General features: G+C 39.6%; 2 long non-coding RNA genes across 2 annotated transcripts; both read left to right on the top strand.

The window, feature by feature from the left end:
- Window positions 1-5174: 5174 nt before the first annotated feature.
- On the top strand, window positions 5175-5859 carry LOC138224128 (uncharacterized). Its single transcript, XR_011182470.1, has 2 exons — window positions 5175-5322; window positions 5558-5859. It is a non-coding gene; the product is annotated as an uncharacterized lncRNA (long non-coding RNA).
- Window positions 5860-19479: 13620 nt separating this feature from the next.
- On the top strand, window positions 19480-20166 carry LOC138224145 (uncharacterized). Its single transcript, XR_011182496.1, has 2 exons — window positions 19480-19629; window positions 19865-20166. It is a non-coding gene; the product is annotated as an uncharacterized lncRNA (long non-coding RNA).
- Window positions 20167-21690: the final 1524 nt, after the last annotated feature.

Genomic DNA, 21690 nt, shown 5'->3' with positions numbered 1-21690 from the left:
AAAGAACTGTTCGTTACAGACACAGGACATAGCCCATGGAGGAGCTCAGCTTTTTGTTTAGAAGTAGTCTGAAATGGTGGCAAGTAGAGCTGTTCTCAACAACTTGGAAATTAAAATATTATAATATTCATTTAGATTTAAATTGTAGGATCACACAGATATGTCTGTGCTGAGGAAAAGATGAAGGGAAATAAAATATTTTTCTCATGTTGAAGTAAAAACTGATAATAACCAAACCAATATATTGTGACAGGTTAAAGAATAGAAGTAAACAGGCCTTCGTTGTACCTTTTTCACATCATATCACAACTCTTTCAATAATTGCTTGTCCAATTTAGGGCTTCTGTGGCCCAGAGCTTATCCTGCAAAGCACCGGGCACATGGTGGGATACACAGTGGTGGAGATGGGGGTTTTCATTTGCTGTTACAATTAGAAATTGTAACAGCAAATTGCAAGAGGATTTGTGTCACGATCGTCATCCCTCCTCTAAAGGGCGCTCCGACCCTTTCCTATTTTAGTTCATTATGTGCAGCTGTCCATGTTTTCCTTGTTATTATTTAAAGCCTGGCACTCCCACTATTCCACGCTCTGCATTGGAATACGTACGCCCAGAAGCCCGCATACCAGCGGATCATGGAGGGACCCAACGGCATAGGCTTCATCAGGCATCCTGACCTGCTGAGTCCAGGGCTCGGAGCACCTGGCCTCATTACTGTTTTTATCCTCCTGAATCCCTGTCACTATTCCTGTTCCAGATCCCATTCCGGTTTTAATCTTGTCTGTCTCGGATTGGATCTCCCAGCTCCTGGACCCTGGACTGTGACCCGATTTCCCCTTTGGACTGCCTTAGGACTTGTCATCAGATCACAGCCGTCACGCCCCCCCGTCTTTCATCCCGTCCTGCTCTTGCTGTGGTTCCCTTGAGGTCTTATTCCAGTCACTTCCGGATTATAGCGTCTGCATAGGGTCTAAAGTACGCACTACCTGGGAGTCAGGACCAGCTCCCGTGACAATTTGACGACTTTTAGAAACCAATCAAACATTATAATTTACAATCTCATGCAGGAATTCCGAATATACAACATACAGTTTATTAATACAGTATTATCAATACGTGCATAACAAACAAGCGTAACAAAATACATCTGAGAAATGATCTGCTGTGATATGAATGACTGATTACAAGGGGATTACAAAGAAAAGAGTTAATAATTTCAGAGTTAAAATATGCAGAGATGATAATGTTTTACAGTCTAGCTTGTAGGTTGTATCAGTCTCGTAAAACTAAATCATATTCATATTCTCAGACACAAGTGAATATGCATTAACTATCATGAACTAAACATCAAATGTGTGTTTGGAATAATAGCACACCCCTTGAGAATTATGATGTGAATAATGATATTTTACTTTGGTCTTTTAAAGCAGTTTGTGCACAGTTTTTCCTCTAGATATCTGCAAGGTAGGCAACAGAGGAACTTAGGTCATTCCGTGTTATAGTTTTTATTCAGTGTGTGCTTGGATATTCTGGATGTCGACAAAGAGTCTAGCTGTCTGATTTTGTTGATCGTCGAACATAGCGTTGGGTTTACAAACAGAATATTTCTTCTGTTTCAGGAAGAATATCTTGGAATTCTGCACTTTACTGACACACTCTCTCAGCCTGGCTTCTCTGAGAAAAGTTTAAGTCCTGACTCGGACTGCTTGCAGTCCCATGGTTGAAAATTCAGTTTGCCAGTTTAGATGAAGAGATTGAGTCAGTGAGTTAACCAATGGAAAATGACTTGAGTTACAGTTTTGTAGTATCGCATCAGAAGTTGGTGATTGTCTGAGATGCCATCAGGTATACCACTAGGGCCCACCTTAAAGGTCACTCATCGGTGGATCTTCCTTTGGGTGATTGAACGTGCCCTGTGACTTTAAAGATCAGATCCAGATGTACCTATGGCTCTCAACTAGACATCCAGGCACTAGCAGTGGACATCCATCATGGGAGTTTAGATCGCCTCTGTTGTAGGAAGGATCGTTATCCAGAAGACAAAGTCATCTCTCTTACTTTCCCACATGTGAAAACCACCAGGTCATTCTTAGGCTGAGATCATAAGGATAACAAGCTTTTTAGCTACATTCCTATGTAGAGTATTTACACAGGCAGGCACCAGGTTATATGGTAAAGGTACACAAAGATTATTAGAAATCTTTAATTGCACCTTAATTCTAATTATAAGAAAGATAGTTCCGGTCCTGAAATCTAATTGGCTGACACACTTTTGAAGCTGTGTTATATTCTCTGATATACGCACACCCTGGAAGGAATTTTGACATTTTACTGTGTGATAAAGGAATATCAATGCGCTGACTGATAAATAACTGTCAATCAAATCAATTGCATAGGCTTTTTTTTGCTGTCTTTGTTGCACTCTGCAGGATCCTTGTGATATTTTGTGCTCTCGTTGAATGATAGTGTCACATAGTTTAAATCATTTTCATTCTTAGAAATTATGATATGCTTGGTTAAAAGCAAGGGAGATTATAGTATGTCTGTTATAGTAGACATGAAAACAAGAGTTCACTTCCACATTATTGGAAACCCAATTTTAATGACAAAGCGCTGGGGTAATATCCTGGCAGCAGGCACTAAAACCAGCACAAGTGGGAGCACTCCCACGGCGAAAAAAAATGCCTGACAAACTAGGGATTGGACAGTTTTTGAAAATGTTCAAATGTGCTAAACAAAAAAACAAAAAAGAAGTCATTTTTATCATATTGGCTAACTAATGTCCTCTCTTTGCTGCTGCTGCTCCGCAAAAAGTCTCCTTGAAACTTAAATGTCTGGGTTACCAAGCCATGGAACTTATGTTCGGGGTGGATGTTGGTCATCCCTGTTTCAAACCATGCTTTGATTTTTCCCTAAACCCCCCTCCCCAATTTTCAAACCTTCACCTCTGGGTTCCAGTGGAGCTTCACTTTCTTCTTTCTTGTCTCGGGAAAAGAGCTGTGCTGATAAATCGATGTGACAAACAAGTTCCTGCTCCCTATTTACTTTTCAGAGTTTCATGAAGCAACTTTATTTTTTAAAATTTAGATTTTCAAAAATTTACTTTTTTTCAAATTTTATTCTGATTTTATTCTGTCTTTTCAATACACAGATATTCAATGCTTATTCCCATGTACCTGACCTGAATCATCTCTGAGGGTTTCTTGGGGTGCAGACTGTGGGATAGAATGAACCCAGAAACAAAAAGATGTTTTGTAAAGTGAATCTCACCTTTCATTTAATATAATGTAATTAATTTAATTCATTCACTAATTAATTGTTTTTAACAACTGTTATCTAACTTCCCCAGTGCTGGTTACAAACATACACAAGAGGATCAATAAGAAGGACTTTGAGAATAAAATGACACCAAAGGCCCAGGGTGAACAGAATGTATTCACACTAATACTTTTCAATGATAATCATGAATAATTGCTGAATCCATGGCTTTACACCCACTGCATAGTCATTACTATGATCTCTTTAATGTAAAGGACTATGCTATGATACTGATCAACTCGTTCAAAATATGCATGCATTGGAATTATAGCTGGTGATCATACTGTATACCCCTTACAGTACATGAAGTTAAAAGTCAATGATTAGCAAGGGTTAGAGTAAGATACACCATTAATCTTCAGTATTCATATTGTTAAGTTTATTCAATTATCACAGTATGAGGAACACTTCCAGTGCCTGCTTGTACAAGTAAATACATAGCACCAGTGCTACAGTGCCTATAATCCCACACTAAGCAGAGCTGTAACATTGACTGAAGATGAGGATTAAGAAGAGTTCTAACTACTGCTACCACTACTCCAGGTATTCCAGGTATAGAAGATCTAGAGAACAGATTTTAGTAAAAGATGCCAAAATGAATTAATATAATTACACACATCATTCTTAAATATATGATGGTTTATCAGGGCGCATAACACATTGTAACTGTGCATTTCTACATTTCAACCTCTGCTATAAAAAAATTACTTCAATAAAAAGTTGGGTTCAATTTTTGTTTTAATTCCTGTAGTGCGTTTAACCTTTAAAACTCACTGGGTATTAATAATCCTGCTATATCTTAGCAAGGCAGTTTCAACCAGTCTCTCCACTCTCTACTCCATTCCACCTGTGTTGAGTGGAGTAAGGGCTCGGCCGATTGTATCTCATCCTCTGCTCCTTATAAAGCTGCTCTCTGTCTAGTCCTGCTGTCCTGGGAGTGTTCATGCTAAACTGTTCATGTTGGCCCTGAATCCTGATGTTGGAGAAGTGAGCTTCACTTACCCCCCAGTTGGGAACCTGGATACAAAAATAAAGAGAGAATAGAAAGAGGAGAGGGAGGGAGTTGGAAACTTTAGACCTGAGGGTCTGAATGTTTGAGGTTTTAATACAGATACAATTGAGAAAGACGACTGACCCCTTCAACTGTCGGTTATATAGAAGAACAGAAGACTGTCATGCAAAGAGAGAGCACACTCCCCATGAACATTAAAATAAGTTTTCAGTGTCTCTCCAGCCCCATAGATAAAACATGTCTTTCCTTCAACACTGTGAGGAATGTCCCATGGGACCACAAACATATAACAAGGTATTTTGTCAGATCTGAACTGAACATTTTGCCTCTCTTGTATTGCCCCAAAAGTATTAAGAGTGTTTAAGTCAGTGCAGTTAGTAATTGTGCTGCATCTGAACAAACAGAGCCAAGTGCAGTTTTAACCAGATTTTCTGCACTCCACCCCATTCCAGCTATGTTGGGTGAAATGCGGACATAGCTGATAAGTGGATTTGTGACAGTGTAAACTTATATAAAATGTGGGTTGCATGACTGTTTTTAATATGTGCATTTGCATGCTTCAGTCTCTGTAAAATATGTTTTTAGTTCAACTATTGATCCTGCTGTACCTGAACACACAAAACCAAGTACTGCTTTAACCAGACTCTCCACACTCCACTCCATTCAAGTTGGACTCAGCTGATTGTGTATAATCCTCTGCTCCTTATAAAGCTGCTTTCTGTCTAGTCCTGCTGTCCTGGGAGTGTTAATGTTAAACTGCTCATCTTGCTCTGTCACATCACGCAGCACCAAGCCTGTTTTTCTAGCACTGACTGGCTACTAATGGAGCCTAACCCAGAAAGATAATTTGCATAGAAGACACTTCTGGGAGTGTTTATAGCCTTGTGAGTTTAACACTTCCAGACTGAGAGCTGCGCTTCATGGTAACAGAACCCACAGGAACAATGACTTTCTTCATCATATTTATCTGGACACTCCTCATCACTGATCAGGGTAGGAATGGGTTTGGATATTTTATAGAATTTAAAACATTTTTGTATTATGTGAAGAAGAAATCAAGATTTATGTTAATTTAAAAATAAAAAATATTAAAGCATCATAATAAATATCTTATTAATTTATTCTGTTTTCATACTGTATGTCTATCATATAATGTATTACTGATTTACAGAATAAATTGGTATTTTCAATACTTTCCCACTTTTTGCAATGTTTTCTTCATTTTCAGAATCTAGTGGACAGATTTTTGTGACCCACGCTCCTACAATATTGACTGCTCCAGGACAGACAGTCACTGTTAGCTGTAAGACCAGTCCTGCAGTGTACAATAATGATCGCCTCAGCTGGTACCAACAGAAAGCTGGAAAAGCTCCTAAACTCCTGATCTATCTTGCAACTACCCGTCGGACTGGGATCCCAGAGCATTTCAGTGGCAGTGGCAGTGACCATCACAGGAGTCCAGGCTGAAGAGGCACACAAACAAACTGAACTTCAATAAAATATATACTGTATATACAGTGGTGTGAAAAAGTGTTTGACCCCTTCCTGATTTCTAATTTTTTTTCATGTTTGTCACACTGAAATGTTTCAGATCGTCAAACAAATTGAAGTTTTAGACAAAGATAACACAAAGGAAACACAAAATGCAGTTTTTAAATGAAGGTTTTTATTATTAAGGGAAAAAAAATCCAAACCCACATGGCCCTGTGTGAAAAAGTGATTGCTCCCCCTGTTAAAACATAAATCAACTGTGGTTTATCACATCTTTGGATAGCTGAGTTCAATTTCTCTAGCTACACCCAGGCCTGATTACTGCCACACCTGTTCTCAATCAAGAAATCACTTAAATAGGACCTGCCTGACAAAGTGAAGTAGGCCAAAAGATCCTCAAAAGCTAGACATCATACTGCGATCCAAAGAAATTATGGGAACAAATGAGAAACAGAGTAATTGAGATTTATCAGTTTGGAAAAGGTTATAAAGCCATTTCTAAAGCTTTGGGACTCCAGCGAACCACAGTGAGAGCCATTATCCACAAATGGCGAAAACATGGAACAGTGGTGAACCATCCCAGGAGGGGCCAGCTGACCAAAATTACCCCAAGAGCGCAGCAACGACTCATCCAAAGTAGAGAGTCAAAGTAGAGAGTCAAAATGACAGGAGAAGTGTTATGACAGTGATATTGCCATCAGCCTAGAGTAATTCTGTAATATTAATAATCTCCTTTTCTCATATTCTGTTTCAGACTTCAGTACAGATGCAGCCATTCAAAGTGCGCGGTACAGACACGTACCTGAGGTAATTGGCTACGGCGTCGCGCATCATGATGCAAGATGACGCGGGGTACCGCGGTACGTGATTGGTTGACCGACAGTTGGTCTGTCGTAGAAAGACTTACAGTAAACGTCTTTACTGTGCCCGTTGTAGATATTGAATTTAACCACTGAAGGGAAATCTTAGTAGCTGAGCATAAAAAGAATAGGAGCATACTGTAACGTGTGTGAAGGCCATAAACGATATTAATTTTGGAACATAAATATACAGCATATGGCTGGTCTTGGTACTTTAAAGAAAAACTACACACCAGTATTCCATTTCTCCCTAAACATTTTAAGCATCGAAGTCTTTAACTAAAGAGATACCGGATTCAACAAGCATACTTTTAGAATTTGATTAAAAGGGAATATAATATGGAATCGCATATCTAAAGAATTTAATAACGATATGACTAGTGTACTGCGACAGGGCTGTGTAGGGCTGTTTCGCTTCTCTTTTCATGTGACTTCCCTTGTAGTCTACTGGTCTACATGCCTGACTACTAACTGTTGGGTTGTGTGTTCAAATCCAGCTGGTGCTGGACTTCTCTTTTAACAAACATTTCTTCGAAAAAATAGAATAGCAATATTATGGACAATCAATTGACTTTTTTATTTCAAAATATCACAACATGATCGATTCTAAGTCATTTTTGATAACAACAATAACAATAATAAAAACTCCCTTGCTTTTAACAGAACGTTTCATAATGTCTAACAACGAAAATTATTTAAACTGCAACGCATCATTCAACCAGAGCGCAAAATATCACAAGGATCCTCAAGAGCACAGCAAAGACTGTATTAAAAGATACTTGTATAAGATACATGAGAATCCAAGCTTTTTTATCTACGCTTTCTTTTCCGTATACCAGAGATTATGGTACCACTTCAGAAGGGTGTCAGCCACTCAGATTCCAGGAATCGGTACTTTAAAGAAAAAATACACACCAGTATTCCATTTCTCCCTAAACATTTTAAGCATCGAAGTCTTTAACTAACATGTGAAATAGCAGGTATAAAAAGTGGTAGTTTTAAGCTTTTCTGCTAATATAATATGGAATCGCGTATCTAAAGAAATTAATAACGATATAATTATATTCATATATTGCAACGCAGTAGTACATGCTGTACAACGTCTGTTGATTCTGTATGTGTAGGGCTGTTTCACTACTTCTCATGTGACCTTTGCTGGTGGTACTGTGGTCTATGTTCCTGCCTTGTAAACCAGAAATTGTGTGTTCAAATCCAGCCCATCCTGTGACTCTTCTCTTAAACAAAAAGTTGTTCTCTTTTCTCTTTGGTTTCTGTCAAAGCGCAATGAAACCTTTAACTTGATTCTTATGGATGCCCGGTCCCGCCAGGGATTTAAAAAAAACATGCAATCACATATCTAAAGAAATATGTAACAGTATGACTATGTTCATGCACAAATAGTAGCATGTGACACTTAGACTTGACTTTTTTTAGGGTAGACTTGACTTTATTGCCATGAGATATACAATAGATTGTCATTAAACAACCTTCTGTTTATTAATCTTCCTTGTTATGCACAGTGGGAATGGTAATGTAATGGGAATTAATTTAATCAAAGAGATCTCTCTGGGTGGGGCGCGGGACAGCCGGCAGGCAGGCGGTGGGTGACAGAGAAGAAAAGAAAGGCAGCTTTTAACTCCGCAAGTCTGAGTTTTTGTGTCCGTCATCGTTACACTATCATTCTTTCCATTGAAAACCTGTTTATATGTGACCTTTCAGAACACCTATCTGTTTTCTTCCTAGCACAATTTATGAGCACTCTGTGATTAAATTAATTCTCATTACATTATCATTCTCACTGTGCATAACAAGGAAGATTAATAAACATAAAGTTGTTTAATGACAAACTATTGTTTATCTCATGGCTAGATAGTAAAGTCTAGCCAAAAAGAGAAAACATCGACTTTATTTAAACTCCAGCGAAAGTATTAATTACCATACTTTTATGGTACATGACTTTGCTAAAATGTATTTAAAAATAAAAATGATTACGCTTTGAGTGGAGTGTCCAGATAAAGTGCTATATTAGTGTAAGCAATTAATTAATTAAATTACAAATGCCAGCGGAGAGAGAGAGAGAGACACAGCTTTTCATTGTCAAAAAGTAATTGTTTTTTAATTTGTCAGCACCCAGACAAACGCAAACGCGTTTTAAATAAAATGCTTTATTCATTCTTAATCAGACTCACATTCCCGAATGTCCCCCCCCGCCCCGCCCCGGCCCGGCCCGCCCCACTCAACAATCCTAGGAAGAACACGAAACAGCCTGTTAATAAAATGGTTACAATTTTGTTCGGTCAGTTATTTCTCCCAGAATTTGTAAATCGCATTGATCAGTTCTTGCTTTGTGCTGGCTTTAGCTCGATGACATTGGAACACAGCGACTCAGACACCCATTGAATGGAAAGGGACACTTTAATTTTTTGTACGGCTGGCACAGCACCCCACCACACCCATGCGCCAGCAGAGAGAGAGAGACACACACACCGGTTTTCACTGTCAAAAAGAAATTGTTTTTTTTACTTTTGTACCATTTTGTTTTTTACATTCCTCTTGTTTAACAGGAATGTTTTGTTTCTGGACATACTGTTAGACTAGGGGAAAAGAGCGCCTCCTTCTTCGAAGTATTTCGTTGATTCGATCACAAATTCTTTTCCAGTCGCACAAAGTAAGTGTTGAGATTCTCCGATTCACCATGCTACTAATGGTTTCTCGGAGATTGCAAAGCATGGCACTTTTGCCTCTGGACCCATCGAAATTTACCGATGTGGTCCACCCCCAGTAAATTTCAAAAGCCACAGGATTTCGAAACACGAGAGAGACAGAGACACACACAGTTTTTCATTGTCAAAAAGTAATTGTTTTTTACTTTGTCAGCACCCAGACAAACGCAAATGCGTTTTTAATAAAATGCTTTTATTCCTTCTTTATCAGACTCACATTCCCGAATGTCTCCCGCCCCGGTCAACAATCCACATCTCTCCCCTTTTTACAAAATGACATTGTTGAAAACTGTTCCAGAGCAACTGTTGTTTCATCGGTGAAAAGTACATCATGAAATGTCTCCCCCTGTTCAATCCATTGGAGCACTTGTTTGAGTCTTTCCTCTTTGTTTTTTACCCTTATAATGGGGCATGTGTTGTTTTTTTTGTATCTCCATCCAAGCCTTCTGCGCACTCTTCTTATCGATGTCAGACTTACGCAAATACTGTACAATGTCTCGTGTTGACTTCCCGTTTCTTTTCATCTTCATTATTTGGTGTGAGAGAGTCTTCATGATTTGGCCACAGTCCGTCTCCTTACCAAAGCGATTCAGTGGTGCAGCTTGAAGTCTGTACCTGTATACCCATATCTTGATTTAAATACTTTTATTTTTTCACAATCTGGCAATGCCAGACAGAATTCACATTCGCTACAGCCAAATGGCCTTGCAGATCAGAAAATCAAGGAACGCAACAATTATTGCCCGGCTCCTCAATGGGATAGCTTTACCGTGCTAATGCGTTGGTTTAACAGTCCGGGTGTGGCAAGCTTCTAATGTCTCCCGACTTCGGCGAAAAGGAACTTGTCTTTCATTGGAAGACAATGAACACATTCTAACCGTACATGAGAATATACAGATGCAGCCATTCAAAACGGGTGGGGTATTTCGTGGTATACCTCGGTGGCGTGTCGCATCAAAACACGGTATCACCCGGTGTATCGCATCATTTAACGTCATGCCGGAAAGTATCCGGAATCACCTTGTAAAACCGCCAGGTGGAGCCAATACAGCTTAACCTCTCATGTACAGCATTTAAGCTTTTAAATTTAAACTGTGTATTACAGCATGTTAATCATCAGTCATTAAGAAGTTGGTATATTTTATGAAAGTACGATTGCTCAGTTGGACAAAAGTGCACAACCTACCTTTATCATAAATATTTTAATGATGCAGAAATATTTTATGCATAAAAGCCTTTACCGAAGATATTACTATAGTATTAATAACAGCCTGGACTCCTGTGATGGTCAGAGTGAAGTCAGTCCCAGATCCACTGCCACTGAAACGCTCTGGGATCCCAGTCTGACATAGTTGCTGCATAAATCAGGAATTTATTAGTTTCTCCAACTTTCTTTTGGTACCAGGCTAGGAATCTGTTATTGTATAGTGCTGCACTGGTCTTACAGTTCACAGTGACTGTCTGTCCAGGGAGAACAGATTTCATTGCTGGAGTCTGAGTCACAGTTACCTGTCCTCTGGATTCTGCAAATGAGAAAGTAGTAAATATCATTAAAATATCATTAAAAATTTAATTGATTTCCTGTTTTATACAAAACATTTCATTTTTACCTATAGTTGTAAACTACGTTCATCAAATATTTCAGACCCATTCCTACCTCGAGCAGAGACTAGGAGTGTCCAGATGAAAATAGTGATGAAGGTCATTGTTGCTGTGGGTTGTGTTTCCCTGAAGGGCAGCTCTCAGTCTTGAAGTGTTAAACTCACAGGGCTATAAACACTCCCAGAGCATGTACTGCCAATGCAAAGTGTCTTTTCTATGCAAATTGTCTTCCTGGCTTTAGCAGCACTTGTAGCCAGTCAGTGCTGGAAACACAGGCTTGGTGGTGTTTGTTGTGACAGAAAAAGATTAACAGTTTAGCATGAACACTCCCAGAACCGCAGGACTAGACAGAGAGCAGCTCTATAAGGAAACGAGAATGAGACACAATCAGCTGAGACCTTTTTCCATTCAGCATAGCATGAATGGATTGGGGTGTTGAGAGTTTGGTTAAATCAGCACTTGGCTCTGTGTGTTTAGACACATTACTGGTGGAGGTGATACCATGTTTAACAGAGACTGAAGTTTGCAAATACACAGTTTGTATTTCATATTCTACAGCTATTGGAATATTAATAAACAGCTATTACTTAAAATCACATTTTACTTAAGCTAAACACTTACAGTAAATACAGGCTTTTTGTTTAATTAGGGCTGCACAGTTTATGACTCAGACAGAGGTTCGATCTGTCTTCCCTTGGCTGGCTAAGGGCTGAATTCTCTAAAACGTGAGATTGCATAATTGATTTTTAGTGCTTTCAACACAGAAGCTGTCAAAAATACTCATGTCCAGACTTACTCTGTCTATCATTGTCGTGAAAAGAGCATGTTTATAAAGGTCTGTGCCTCAGACCTCTTTAGAGATTCATCAGCCTTACTCTGCTGACCACACTCAGCTGAGAACCTCATCCACCCCTGTCAACCCTTCACTTGCGACCCCAAGTGGTTTAGTCCTATAACTACAGTCTCTCCACAGTTTCCTATTGCCAACTAGGGACTCTATGTCACAAACCATCGTTCCACTTATACTATAGTTAACTAGCTATTGAAGTTAATTGACCAGTTTTGAACGTAGTGGGCACCACCATTAGCATTGTCAGCTCTAAGCTCTAAGATCATACAAATACTGATCTCTGGGCTTACATCAGAAACATTTAGGCACACACTGCTCTCTGGGTTTACATTATGTACACTTAGACACAGTCTGAGATACAGTATATCAGTTATATCACCCTGTAACTCCCGGAAGAGAAGAAGGTTACTGCTGGAAAGGTGATAATTGGACCAGTAGGGGGAGCTAACTCTGTGGTCTGTGTGGGTCCTAATGCCCCAGTATAGTGACAGTCAACATATACTGTACAAAGGAGCCGTTCTTCGGATGAGACCTTAACAAGGTGCTGACTCTCTATGGTCATTAAAAATCTCAGCGTGTTTATTGAAAAGAGTAGGGGTGTTACCCCTGGCATCCTACCTAAATTTCCCATGTCCTCTACTCATCATGGCCTCCTCCTGGGACACTTTGGCTGCTGTTGCATCATCCAGGTGAGGCTACACTTTGGTGGCGGTGGAGGGGAGTCCCCATTCCCTGTAAAGCTCTTTGAGTGTCAAGAGAAGAGCCGTATAAATTAAATATTAATGAAAATGGAGGTGGACCTTGTCAGGCAGCTCCAATCCCCCTAGGGAAATCTGCAACACAACATTGTGTCCTGATATTGTCATGCCCTCTACATCTGGAGGGCGCTCCTACTCTGTCCTGTCCCTAGTTCCCTGTACTTTGCTTGTCCATCCGCTGTGTCTTTGTCTGGGGCTATATATTTCTGGGTCACACCTCACACAGCATTGAGGTTTAGAATTTCTTGAGACTCGCCTAGCACCAGGTCGCTCCATGTCCGTGGCCTGAGGGCATAGGTTTCTATATAGCATTTCCTGGACAGCTGAACCCGGGCTAAACCCTGTTCCGCCACTACGCATAGGGTCTTTTTTCACTTTGGGCAGAAGAGACCAAAGACTATACTCCTCATGGAATTGACAGTCTTGTCTCTTTGTGTTCAGATACAGCAAGATTACTGTATGCAAACAGAAACAAACATAATCTAAAAGTAAACTAGCAGTCTGCAGTGTCTTTCAATTACATGACTTGCAGACAGAGACAGAGAAGTCTTAGCTCCTGCCCCTGACTCTAAAACTGCACCAGAAGGTATCACTACTGTGTCTCCTAGTATGTAAATGCAGGTAACTAGATAACTAGCTACTGTAAGTGCCTGTATAGTGTTAAATAACAACAGCTCCTTCTAGATACAGTCAGAAGAACATAAAAACATGTTACAAACTATAAGAGGATGTTTGACTCATCTATCTCAGTTCACAAATGAAGCATTTGTGCTGAAAACAGTATAGTTAAAGTGCTAATAATTAATTATTAAGTGTAAAACAAAAAAAAACACTGAAAGTTTAAATTATGTAAATAAGTGTTTAATGAATTGTTCCAAATATTTTACCATATGCTGTTTGATTTTTTTTATTTCGTAATCCGGTGAACAGCAGTGTAAGTTTATGACTCCAAGCACAGACTAGCCTGGTATCGACAGAAAGCTGAAGAAGCTCCTAAACTCCTGATCTATGGAGCAACTACCTGTCAGTCTGGATTCCCAGAGCATTTCAGGGTTAGTGGATCTGGGACTGACTTCACTCTGACCATCACAAGAGTACAGGCTGAAGATGCAACAGATTGTTACTGTCAGAGTTACCATGAGCTCAATAATAGCTGTCTCTCCCTCCAGTGTTACACACATAGAAATAACTCCCTCAGCAGGTCAGCTGCGACCTGAAGCTGAGGCTGAAAGTAATGACACTGTCACGATTATAGTTCCCCCTCCTTAAGGGTGCTCCAGTCCTTTCACTTAAGACTTTATTCTATGCACCTGCTCCCTATTCCCAGCCCACCTTAAAAGCCAGGCGCTGACGCTCATCCGGGTTCTGCATCTGATTTCCATATCGTGCGAGTCCGGGACCTGGAAGCGCCTGGTCCCGTTAAGGTTTTAATCTCTGTTCCTGTTCCCCGTCCGCCGGTTCCGACCCGGCCTTCATGGTTTTTAATTCCTTCTTCTAATGGATCTTCTGGTTTTGGACTTTCTCGTGTGTTTTTGGATACTCTAAGGATTACTCTTTGGGATTGTTCGCCTCGGCCACACCTCCCCCGTGCACCAGCGCAACTTGGACACGACCCCCTGTCTTCAGCCCGCATTCCTGCATGACGTTTCCCAGTGTTTCCCCACTCCGTCGGATTGTGTCGTACGCATAGGGTCCGGAAAGAACTGTTCGTTACAGACACAGGACATAGCCCATGGAGGAGCTCAGCTTTTTGTTTAGAAGTAGTCTGAAATGGTGGCAAGTAGAGCTGTTCTCAACAACTTGGAAATTAAAATATTATAATATTCATTTAGATTTAAATTGTAGGATCACACAGATATGTCTGTGCTGAGGAAAAGATGAAGGGAAATAAAATATTTTTCTCATGTTGAAGTAAAAACTGATAATAACCAAACCAATATATTGTGACAGGTTAAAGAATAGAAGTAAACAGGCCTTCGTTGTACCTTTTTCACATCATATCACAACTCTTTCAATAATTGCTTGTCCACTTTAGGGCTTCTGTGGCCCAGAGCTTATCCTGCAAAGCACCGGGCACATGGTGGGATACACACTGGTGGAGAAGGGGGTTTTCATTTGCTGTTACAATTAGAAATTGTAACAGCAAATTGCAAGAGGATTTGTGTCACGATCGTCATCCCTCCTCTAAAGGGCGCTCCGACCCTTTCCTATTTTAGTTCATTATGTGCAGCTGTCCATGTTTTCCTTGTTATTATTTAAAGCCTGGCACTCCCACTATTCCACGCTCTGCATTGGAATACGTACGCCCAGAAGCCCGCATACCAGCGGATCATGGAAGGGACCCAACGGCATAGGCTTCATCAGGCATCCTGACCTGCTGAGTCCAGGGCTCGGAGCACCTGGCCTCATTACTGTTTTTATCCTCCTGAATCCCTGTCACTATTCCTGTTCCAGATCCCATTCCGGTTTTAATCTTGTCTGTCTCGGATTGGATCTCCCAGCTCCTGGACCCTGGACTGTGACCCGATTTCCACTTTGGACTGCTTTAGGACTTGTCATCAGATCACAGCCGTCACGCCCCCCCGTCTTTCATCCCGTCCTGCTCTTGCTGTGGTTCCCTTGAGGTCTTATTCCAGTCACTTCCGGATTATAGCGTCTGCATAGGGTCTAAAGTACGCACTACCTGGGAGTCAGGACCAGCTCCCGTGACAATTTGACGACTTTTAGAAACCAATCAAACATCATAATTTACAATCTCATGCAGGAATTCCGAATATACAACATACAGTTTATTAATACAGTATTATCAATACGTGCATAACAAACAAGCGTAACAAAATACATCTGAGAAATGATCTGCTGTGATATGAATGACTGATTACAAGGGGATTACAAAGAAAAGAGTTAATTTCAGAGTTAAAATATGCAGAGATGATAATGTTTTACAGTCTAGCTCGTAGGTTGTATCAGTCTCGTAAAACTAAATCATATTCATATTCTCAGACACAAGTGAATATGCATTAACTATCATGAACTAAACATCAAATGTGTGTTTGGAATAATAGCACACCCCTTGAGAATTATGATGTGAATAATGATATTTTACTTTGGTCTTTTAAAGCAGTTTGTGCACAGTTTTTCCTCTAGATATCTGCAAGGTAGGCAACAGAGGAACTTAGGTCATTCCGTGTTATAGTTTTTATTCAGTGTGTGCTTGGATATTCTGGATGTCGACAAAGAGTCTAGCTGTCTGATTTTGTTGATCGTCAAAGATAGCGTTGGGTTTACAAACAGAATATTTCTTCTGTTTCAGGAAGAATATCTTGGAATTCTGCACTTTACTGACACACTCTCTCAGCCTGGCTTCTCTGAGAAAAGTTTAAGTCCTGACTCGGACTGCTTGCAGTCCCATGGTTGAAAATTCAGTTTGCCAGTTTAGATGAAGAGATTGAGTCAGTGAGTTAACCAATGGAAAATGACTTGAGTTACAGTTTTGTAGTATCGCATCAGAAGTTGGTGATTGTCTGAGATGCCATCAGGTATACCACTAGGGCCCACCTTAAAGGTCACTCATCGGTGGATCTTCCTTTGGGTGATTGAACGTGCCCTGTGACTTTAAAGATCAGATCCAGATGTACCTATGGCTCTCAACTAGACATCCAGGCACTAGCAGTGGACATCCATCATGGGAGTTTAGATCGCCTCTGTTGTAGGAAGGATCGTTATCCAGAAGACAAAGTCATCTCTCTTACTTTCCCACATGTGAAAACCACCAGGTCATTCTTAGGCTGAGATCATAAGGATAACAAGCTTTTTAGCTACATTCCTATGTAGAGTATTTACACAGGCAGGCACCAGGTTATATGGTCAAGGTACACAAAGATTATTAGAAATCTTTAATTGCACCTTAATTCTAATTATAAGAAAGATAGTTCCGGTCCTGAAATCTAATTGGCTGACACACTTTTGAAGCTGTGTTATATTCTCTGATATACGCACACCCTGGAAGGAATTTTGACATTTTACTGTGTGATAAAGGAATATCAATGCGCTGACTGATAAATAACTGTCAATCAAATCAATTGCATAGGCTTTTTTTTGCTGTCTTTGTTGCACTCTGCAGGATCCTTGTGATATTTTGTGCTCTCGTTGAATGATAGTGTCACATAGTTTAAATCATTTTCATTCTTAGAAATTATGATATGCTTGGTTAAAAGCAAGGGAGATTACAGTATGTCTGTTATAGTAGACATGAAAACAAGAGTTCACTTCCACATTATTGGAAACCCAATTTTAATGACAAAGCGCTGGGGTAATATCCTGGCAGCAGGCACTAAAACCAGCACAAGTGGGAGCACTCCCACGGCGAAAAAAAATGCCTGACAAACTAGGGATTGGACAGTTTTTGAAAATGTTCAAATGTGCTAAACAAAAAACCAAAAAAGAAGTCATTTTTATCATATTGGCTAACTAATGTCCTCTCTTTGCTGCTGCTGCTCCGCAAAAAGTCTCCTTGAAACTTAAATGTCTGGGTTACCAAGCCATGGAGCTTGTGTTCGGGGTGGATGTTGGTCATCCCTGTTTCAAACCATGCTTTGATTTTTCCCTAAACCCCCCTCCCCAATTTTCAAATCTTCACCTCTGGGTTCCAGTGGAGCTTCACTTTCTTCTTTCTTGTCTCGGGAAAAGAGCTGTGCTGATAAATCAATGTGACAAACAAGTTCCTGCTCCCTATTTACTTTTCAGAGTTTCATGAAGCAACTTTATTTTTTAAAATTTAGATTTTCAAAAATTTACTTTTTTTCAAATTTTATTCTGATTTTATTCTGTCTTTTCAATACACAGATATTCAATGCTTATTCCCATGTACCTGACCTGAATCATCTCTGAGGGTTTCTTGGGGTGCAGACTGTGGGATAGAATGAACCCAGAAACAAAAGATGTTTTGTAAAGTGAATCTCACCTTTCATTTAATATAATGTAATTAATTTAATTCATTCACTAATTAATTGTTTTTAACAACTGTTGTCTAACTTCCCCAGTGCTGGTTACAAACATACACAAGAGGATCAATAAGAAGGACTTTGAGAATAAAATGACACCAAAGGCCCAGGGTGAACAGAATGTATTCACACTAATACTTTTCAATGATAATCATGAATAATTGCTGAATCCATGGCTTTACACCCACTGCATAGTCATTACTATGATCTCTTTAATGTAAAGGACTATGCTATGATACTGATCAACTCGTCCAAAATATGCATGCATTGGAATTATAGCTGGTGATCATACTGTATACCCCTTACAGTACATGAAGTTAAAAGTCAATGATTAGCAAGGGTTAGAGTAAGATACACCATTAATCTTCAGTATTCATATTGTTAAGTTTATTCAATTATCACAGTATGAGGAACACTTCCAGTGCCTGCTTGTACAAGTAAATACATAGCACCAGTGCTACAGTGCCTATAATCCCACACTAAGCAGAGCTGTAACATTGACTGAAGATGAGGATTAAGAAGAGTTCTAACTACTGCTACCACTACTCCAGGTATTCCAGGTATAGAAGATCTAGAGAACAGATTTTAGTAAAAGATGCCAAAATGAATTAATATAATTACACACATCATTCTTAAATATATGATGGATTATCAGGGCGCATAACACATTGTAACTGTGCATTTCTACATTTCAACCTCTGCTATAAAAAAATTACTTCAATAAAAAGTTGGGTTCAATTTTTGTTTTAATTCCTGTAGTGCGTTTAACCTTTAAAACTCACTGGGTATTAATAATCCTGCTATATCTTAGCAAGGCAGTTTCAACCAGTCTCTCCACTCTCTACTCCATTCCACCTGTGTTGAGTGGAGTAAGGGCTCGGCCGATTGTATCTCATCCTCTGCTCCTTATAAAGCTGCTCTCTGTCTAGTCCTGCTGTCCTGGGAGTGTTCATGCTAAACTGTTCATGTTGGCCCTGAATCCTGATGTTGGAGAAGTGAGCTTCACTTACCCCCCAGTTAGGAACCTGGATACAAAAATAAAGAGAGAATAGAAAGAGGAGAGGGAGGGAGTTGGAAACTTTAGACCTGAGGGTCTGAATGTTTGAGGTTTTAATACAGACACAATTGAGAAAGAGGACTGACCCCTTCAACTGTCGGTTATATAGAAGAACAGAAGACTGTCATGCAAAGAGAGAGCACACTCCCCATGAACATTAAAATAAGTTTTCAGTGTCTCTCCAGCCCCATAGATAAAACATGTCTTTCCTTCAACACTGTGAGGAATGTCCCATGGGACCACAAACATATAACAAGGTATTTTGTCAGATCTGAACTGAACATTTTGCCTCTCTTGTATTGCCCCAAAAGTATTAAGAGTGTTTAAGTCAGTGCAGTTAGTAATTGTGCTGCATCTGAACAAACAGAGCCAAGTGCAGTTTTAACCAGATTTTCTGCACTCCACCCCATTCCAGCTATGTTGGGTGAAATGCGGACATAGCTGATAAGTGGATTCGTGACAGTGTAAACTTATATAAAATGTGGGTTGCATGACTGTTTTTAATATGTGCATTTGCATGCTTCAGTCTCTGTAAAATACGTTTTTAGTTCAACTATTGATCCTGCTGTACCTGAACACACAAAACCAAGTACTGCTTTAACCAGACTCTCCACACTCCACTCCATTCAAGTTGGACTCAGCTGATTGTGTATAATCCTCTGTTCCTTATAAAGCTGCTTTCTGTCTAGTCCTGCTGTCCTGGGAGTGTTAATGTTAAACTGCTCATCTTGCTCTGTCACATCACGCAGCACCAAGCCTGTTTTTCTAGCACTGACTGGCTACTAGTGCAGCCTAACCCAGAAAGATAATTTGCATAGAAGACACTTCTGGGAGTGTTTATAGCCTTGTGAGTTTAACACTTCCAGACTGAGAGCTGCGCTTCATGGTAACAGAACCCACAGGAACAATGACTTTCTTCATCATATTTATCTGGACACTCCTCATCACTGATCAGGGTAGGAATGGGTTTGGATATTTTATAGAATTTAAAACATTTTTGTATTATGTGAAGAAGAAATCAAGATTTATGTTAATTTAAACATAAAAAATATTAAAGCATCATAATAAATATCTTATTAATTTATTCTGTTTTCATACTGTATGTCTATCATATAATGTATTACTGATTTACAGAATAAATTGGTATTTTCAATACTTTCCCATTTTTTGCAATGTTTTCTTCATTTTCAGAATCTAGTGGACAGATTTTTGTGACCCACGCTCCTACAATATTGACTGCTCCAGGACAGACAGTCACTGTTAGCTGTAAGACCAGTCCTGCAGTGTACAATAATGATCGCCTCAGCTGGTACCAACAGAAAGCTGGAAAAGCTTCTAAACTCCTGATCTATCTTGCAACTACCCGTCGGACTGGGATCCCAGAGCATTTCAGTGGCAGTGGCAGTGACCATCACAGGAGTCCAGGCTGAAGAGGCACACAAACAAACTGAACTTCAATAAAATATATACTGTATATACAGTGGTGTGAAAAAGTGTTTGACCCCTTCCTGATTTCTTTTTTTTTTCATGTTTGTCACACTGAAATGTTTCAGATCGTCAAACAAATTGAAGTTTTAGACAAAGATAACACAAGGAAACACAAAATGCAGTTTTTAAATGAAGGTTTTTATTATTAAGGGAAAAAAAATCCAAACCCACATGGCCCTGTGTGAAAAAGTGATTGCTCCCCCTGTTAAAACATACATCAACTGTGGTTTATCACATCTTTGGAAAGCTGAGTTCAATTTCTCTAGCCACACCCAGGCCTGATTACTGCCACACCTGTTCTCAATCAAGAAATCACTTAAATAGGACCTGCCTGACAAAGTGAAGTAGACCAAAAGATCCTCAAAAGCTAGACATCATACTGCGATCCAAAGAAATTATGGGAACAAATGAGAAACAGAGTAATTGAGATTTATCAGTTTGGAAAAGGTTATAAAGCCATTTCTAAAGCTTTGGGACTCCAGCGAACCACAGTGAGAGCCATTATCCACAAATGGCGAAAACATGGAACAGTGGTGAACCATCCCAGGAGGGGATGGGAGCGCAGCAACGACTCATCCAAAGTAGAGAGTCAAAGTAGAGAGTCAAAATGACAGGAGAAGTGTTATGACAGTGATATTGCCATCAGCCTAGAGTAATTCTGTAATATTAATAATCTCCTTTTCTCATATTCTGTTTCAGACTTCAGTACAGATGCAGCCATTCAAAGTGCGCGGTACAGACACGTACCTGAGGTAATTGGCTACGGCGTCGCGCATCATGATGCAAGATGACGCGGGGTACTGCGGTACGTGATTGGTTGACCGACAGTTGGTCTGTCGTAGAAAGACTTACAGTAAACGTCTTTACTGTGCCCGTTGTAGATATTGAATTTAACCACTGAAGTGAAATCTTAATAGCTGAGCATAAAAAGAATAGGAGCATACTGTAACGTGTGTGAAGGCCATAAACGATATTAATTTTGGAACATAAATATACAGCATATGGCTGGTCTTGGTACTTTAAAGAAAAACTACACACCAGTATTCCATTTCTCCCTAAACATTTTAAGCATCGAAGTCTTTAACTAAAGAGATATCGGATTCAACAAGCATACTTTTAGAATTTGATTAAAAGGGAATATAATATGGAATCGCATATCTAAAGAATTTAATAATGATATAATTAGTGTACTGCGACAGGGCTGTGTAGTGCTGTTTCGCTTCTCTTTTCATGTGACTTCCCTTGAAGTCTACTGGTCTACATGCCTGTCTACTAACTGTTGGGTTGTGTGTTCAAATCCAGCTGGTGCTGGACTTCTCTTTTAACAAACATTTCTTCGAAAAAATAGAATAGCAATATTATGGACAATCAATTGACTTTTTTATTTCAAAATATCACAACATCGATTCTAAGTCATTTTTGATAACATAGAATAGTCACCTTCTTCCCTTCTGACAACGGTCCCTGCTTCTGCTTCCTGCTTCTATTGTGTGTGTGTGTGTGTGTGTGTGTGTGTGTGTGTGTGTGTG

The sequence above is a fragment of the Lepisosteus oculatus genome, chromosome 18 (genome assembly GCF_040954835.1).
Source record: "Lepisosteus oculatus isolate fLepOcu1 chromosome 18, fLepOcu1.hap2, whole genome shotgun sequence".
In the NCBI taxonomy this organism is placed as follows: Eukaryota; Metazoa; Chordata; class Actinopteri; order Semionotiformes; family Lepisosteidae; genus Lepisosteus; species Lepisosteus oculatus.
The sequence above is the reverse complement of the archived record's forward strand: the minus strand, read 5'-3'. Positions and strand labels throughout refer to the sequence as shown.